Genomic DNA, 6,000 nt, shown 5'->3' on the forward strand with positions numbered 1-6,000 from the left:
AAAAAGTAAAAAAAAAAAACAGCCTGTTTTCAGCTTTGTGACGACGACTGTTCAGCTGATCCAGGAGGGTTTTTAAAGAGTTAATTTAGAATTAAGGAGGAGGATTCTCTCAACACAAAAAGGAACACCTCCTCTTTCAGTTTATCACAAACACTCAACATCAACACATCTGGACAGGAAGGAGAGGTAAAACTATCAGACAAATGTAGAGCAGTGAAAATACAAGATTTACCTCTGAGATGTAGAGGTAAGTATAAAGGTGCCTAAAATGGAAAAACTCATGTAAAGAACCTCAAATTTGCCTTGAAATACAGTACTTGAGTAAAATTACTAAGTTACATTCCACCACTGTTTACATCACAAATATTATGTGTTAAGTGTTTTTTTTTTTTTTAAGAAACTTTTAGACGAAAACTAAATGTGAAAACTTAAAGTTAAACTGTCACAGTCCTTATTTTTAAGAGTTTTTCCAGGCACAGCTGGGAACTACTGTTAGATGTTTAGGGAACTTGTTTTGTCTGATTAGAAGCTTCACCTGTGCTCACATCACACCTGCTCCACCTTCACACCAGCAGGTGGCAGTACAGACCAGATTTTAAGTTATTTTTTATTCTAGAACATTGGTAACCTGGGAATCCAGATGCCCCGCCCCAATCAAATTCGAATTTGCACTGCATGAAATCAAAATCTTTCTAGATCTGAGTCTGTATTTCCAGGCTAGAGCTACAACATCTGGTAGAGGATGTTCCTTCTACAAAAACACAGAGCAGAATAGTAGTCCCCCTTCATGAAGGCGAGGAAAGACATTAAAAACCCCAAAATAAAATAGACTAGGAAGCAGATTTGTAAATAAGAATTGTTAAAGGTAAGTTAATAAATTAAAGAACCACACATATAAAATTTAACAAAATGGAGCAAAAAAACATCAAGATCCCAAACAAGGATCATAATACAAAAAAAGATCATTTAGTCATTTATAAACCAGTTACAGGAGGGCTGACTGTTTCACCACTTGCTACTATAAATATAATATATACCCATAAGTAAAATTATATTTAAGATGATATGATGTTTCACTCCAATTTCCTAGTGTATTTTAAATACAGATCTTACAGTCTGTGTGATGTGAATAATGTTTAGGCTGTGTTATATAAAGTCATCTCACCTCCTGCCACGCTCTTTTTAATACATGGCATATGTGTGCTAAACATTTGACAGAAAAAGGAGCACGTAGGACATCGTGTCACAAATGTCTGTTAGCTACTACATGGACCCAAACTATGCAGGTTCATATAGGGTCAGACTCTCTGCTGCGTGTTAATCATTGTTGCACCCATCACAAAAACTGAACACACCTTCATATTTGACAGGAACATTTCTTTGACAGTTTAAGGTGAATCAGATTTTGTCAGAAATTTTATTCTGGGATTTTAATTCTGATCCAACAGCATTTTCCTTTTTTGACTCGTCTGTGTTTCTTCTGTTGACATGTTTTGATATAAACATGATATTAACATGTCCTGCGGAAAAAAGACAGTTTACTTTTTCATTCCTCTTTTTATTTGAAACACATTCAGACTTACATTAAAACCATTTTATTATCCTTACTTTTATCCAGACCTCTGCAGAAAAACAGTCCTCTGCACTTCAAAGCCTTTCCTGGGGAAAGAGCTTGAAACTTTTGTGAACGCTGCCTCCGCTACCTGGTCAATTAACTTCACTACTGAAAAGCTATTTGACTCAGAAAGTAGTGACGTCACCAACACGCTACTGAGAAATGTAGGTAAAAATATTGTTTATGTTGATAGAACCACTGATTGGATGCATAAAGACTAAAGAAAGATGAATAATTGAGGGATGGTGGTTACGTTTGCAAATGCAGTTTTCTAACGATACTCTCTTTCAACTAACTCAAAAAATCTCTGAGTAAAATATCGCAGTCTTTTGTGATGAGTTTATTGCACAAGTTGACATCCTGATGATGATTAAAAGAAAAAAGATATATATTGTGTGGCCCTGAAATAAAGGCAGGAAAAACTTAGACCTGAGATAAAAGCAGCGTGCACACAGATGCTTTATGTGTCCTTTTTAAAAGTGAATTTATATCACATACGTTTCATCCTTACCAACACATGCTGGTCAGGTTTTTTTACAAGTTAGTTTTTTATGAATAGGTGAAATTAAAACCTTTTGTACTCACATCAGATCGATGACGTGAATAACTGCTGTACGTGACTGTGGTTTTCTGCTCCCGTCATTGTTGTCATGTGATACTGAGATCATTTAATAACCCACTGAACTGACAGCAAAGAGTTTCTGTGCTGCGTTCAGGTGAATCACCGCTGACGAGGTTACAAACAGCCGAGCCCAATGAGTCCACAGAAACTGACTGTTTGTTGTGTTTGTGTTTACAGGGTGAAGACCGGCGTCAGTCTGAGCAGGAGGAGGGACGACATGAGAGTCACATCATTCACAGAAGAGTTTATCACGTGAGAACGTCTCTGAATTTTTTTTCTTGAACATGAGAACACATTATTATATTTTCATAGATTAGCGTGATTATTTGGAAACTCCACCTACAATTTCACACATTTCATTCAGTTACATGTTTGAAGTCCAGTTTTAAAGGGAAACTACGCCCTTTTCAAAATTCATATGTTATTTCCTTGGTGTAAGACAGTCCAGTGCCAGCAGGGGGCGCCAAAATCAACACAAACTGCAGGTTCCTCGTAGTAACTGTGAGGCGACCCTGTCAGCCTTTATTGGGTCTGGTAAGACTAGCAGCTCATGGTGACAAATGTCAGCAGACCTTTGAAAGATATTTTCTGTCTGTAATTACTGTATCTGGTCACAGTACACACTCGCCAACTCTCCCGTTTTTCATGTCTTTTTTCATTTGTGTTTTCACAAATGAAAAAAGAAATGAAAATTGTGTTTCTCTCTCCATGGGATATTTAAAAATAGCAGCTTTGTGCATTTAGTCCTTCTCAGGCAAGCTCAGGGGTTTAGTGTTGCTGTAGCCCACAGGAAGTGAGGATTAGAATATATGACCTTCACATAATCCGCTCCAAATTAATCTATATTTTTAAAGTCATTACTAAAAGTGTGTGTCGTATAAAAACTAAAGTGATGGTCAAAGTTGTCACAGTGAAATTTAAGGTGTGCTGATGGATTCACGTCATCAACTCATGCATTGAGTAACATTACAAGTTAACGTTCCACCTTAAAAGTTGCCGGCAGTCGGCCCAGTGAATGAAGTTATTTTTTTCTCTTTCATTTTATAGTTGTAGTTTACTGATGTATGAACAGAGGTTACATAAAACCAGAGTGAGCGTCCTCTACTGACCAATCAGACTGCAGGGTTTCTAGCTCCACCTTTTAGTACCAGATCTGTGTGCTAGGTACCCCAACAGAGGGGGGACAAACATGGGGACGCTAAGGAACGCTTCTGTTGGGACCATCCACAACTGAACTGTACCAGACTGCTCGGTGGAAACGGGGCTTAAAAGTCTCCTGTTTCCTTCCCGTTGGTGCTTCCCTCTCTCCCTTCCTCTTCAACCCCGGGTCACCCATTGGACCTGCATAAGTCAGGTGCACCTGCCGCCAGACACCTCATATCCATGCAGAAGTTTGATGGGATATTCTAATGTGGGTCTAAGGTTTAGCTGGGGTGTTAAAGGAGAGGACCCAACTTGGCCTCCTGTGCTGTGGCGTGACAACCAGCTGCCTCCTGCTAATTATCCAGGATCCAGGGGTGTGTGGGCCGGGGAGGACAGCCGGCGTGGGCCAAACCTTCAGCCTGGCCTCCCTCCGTCCTCCTGGAAGTCTGCCGGAGTACCAAAAACTAAACCAAATTAAATGTATTTAACATCAAAATTATTGATTAAGTGTACTTATTATTTTGTTATTTGCCCTCTTTAAAAGTCACTAAAACGCAGGAAACAAAGTCAAACTCATTTTTTCTGTGGGAGGACTCCCACACCCTGCACGTTGGTTTTGAAATCCACCCTGTTTTTGAAGTCTTAACGTTGGCAGCTTTGTCATAAGGGCTGCTCTTTATCTAAATTATCGCCTACCTTTATCCTCCTCCCCTCCCCCCCCACACACACACACCCACAGAAGTAGGTTTCAGGCTGTCGTGTCACTGAGGTGAAAGCAGTAACTAAAAAAGTAAAAGTCAACAAAGTGTTGACCGAACGGCCCTGATGCCCAAAGGTGTTCCCTGGGACAACAAACACACACCTGAGTCACAGAGCAGCTTTAAATCATTATCTGTCAGATGATTTCCTAACAGCCTGTCAGTCATTAATCATAAAGCCCCACCTGTCCCCACCCCAGTCACATGTCTCATTTTATGACGCTGAATTCACTTCAGACCACGTTTAGTTTAAAACCTGATGGACTGCGTTTTTTTCTTTTGTTTTGAAAGTTCAAGACTTTTTAATCTCTTGTAGAAAACATCACTTATGATCATCACATGTGACACAAAAACAGAAAACATTTAGGCATCCTAATAAAATAATGATAACATAACAGTGATGACTCAACACTCAACAGGACGATACATTTAACACGTCAACAGGAGTTTGACTAAATGTAATGTAGGAGTGAGCGATATATTAATTATACTCAATGTATCGCGGCTTGTTCAACGCGGGACGTATTAAATGACTATATCACAAACATCTAAATGGTCACATTGTTTTAAGTCACCAGCTTGTAGAGTTTTCCTAGTGGACCGACAGTCCTCATCAGGGTCCATCAGTGGACCGACAGTCCTCATCAGGGTCCATCAGTGGACTAGTCTCCTGCATGTTTCTGATATGAATGTAATGATGAAATGATATATTTTGGTGGTTTGAGTTGAAGGTGTGAGAAAGAATAGTATCAGTAACATTGTTAACACTGTGCTACATTACAGAGAAATACAAACCGTACTAATGAACCTTCATTAATATAGGCCTATATTTTATCTCCAAGTGCACGTCACACACTGAGCGAGCCGCCTGTTAATGACGCTGTGGGCTAATGGGCATGTAGCTACTTCCATGTTTCAGATGATACGTCATGTTTGTAGTCGACCAATGAAGATGAGTTTACATATCACCTTGGGTTCGTCCTTCACCTTCTCAAAATGATCCCACACTTTGGATTTCCTGCCCGACATGTTATTAACTAGCCTGTGGAATAACCGCAGGTACCAGCCCTGGAAATTAACCTGACTCCTGTCTGACTGCTGAGCGTGGACACTTCCTGTGTCTGTCCTTTCAAAGTAAAGTCACACATGGTCCAGTCGTATGCGTAGGTTTTGATTTATTTTGACAGGGTGCAGCTCCTGATAGAGTTTCACTTTTTTTTTTTTTTTTTTTTTGTTTTTGTCTGTGACTAAGCGACCAACAAAATCTTTCAGAATAATTAACTTTTCTAGTCGACTAACATTTGGTCGACTATTAGGAGGCAGCCATACCGGCATGAGACTTGCTTTGGCATTTTGGTTTTCTCGCTCTCTCCTGTGACTCTCTCCGTCTCCATTACATTACATTACACAAAGAGAGACTCACAAACATGATGCGTCTCACACAATCTTTGGCCCTTCCAGACCACTTTATCTCTGGTGACAGCGTGTGAGCAGGAGAGGCGTGCCTCTCATCTGCAGAGCTCCACACTGCTACTATTTAGTCACAATTTGCAACCATGGAGCACCACTGCGGCTTGTGATTATTATTAATACATGGCCTAGAGAGCTGTTTGTTTCCCGTTTACTGTGAATAAATTTCACTTTTAACTGAGCCACAGTAACAGTTTAACTCAGTGAGATTAATGATAGCATGAGCAGAGGAAGTGTGTGTCTTTGTATCTGCAGAGCTCCAGACTGGGACTATTTAGTCACATTTTGTGACCATGGAGCACCACTGCAGCGTACAAATATTGTTAATATATAAACTGGAGAGCTTTTAGTGTGTTTCCTGCCCACAGTGAAAAAATCCCCATGTTTAAAGG

The sequence above is a fragment of the Epinephelus lanceolatus genome, chromosome 10 (genome assembly GCF_041903045.1).
Source record: "Epinephelus lanceolatus isolate andai-2023 chromosome 10, ASM4190304v1, whole genome shotgun sequence".
NCBI lineage: Eukaryota > Metazoa > Chordata > Actinopteri > Perciformes > Serranidae > Epinephelus > Epinephelus lanceolatus.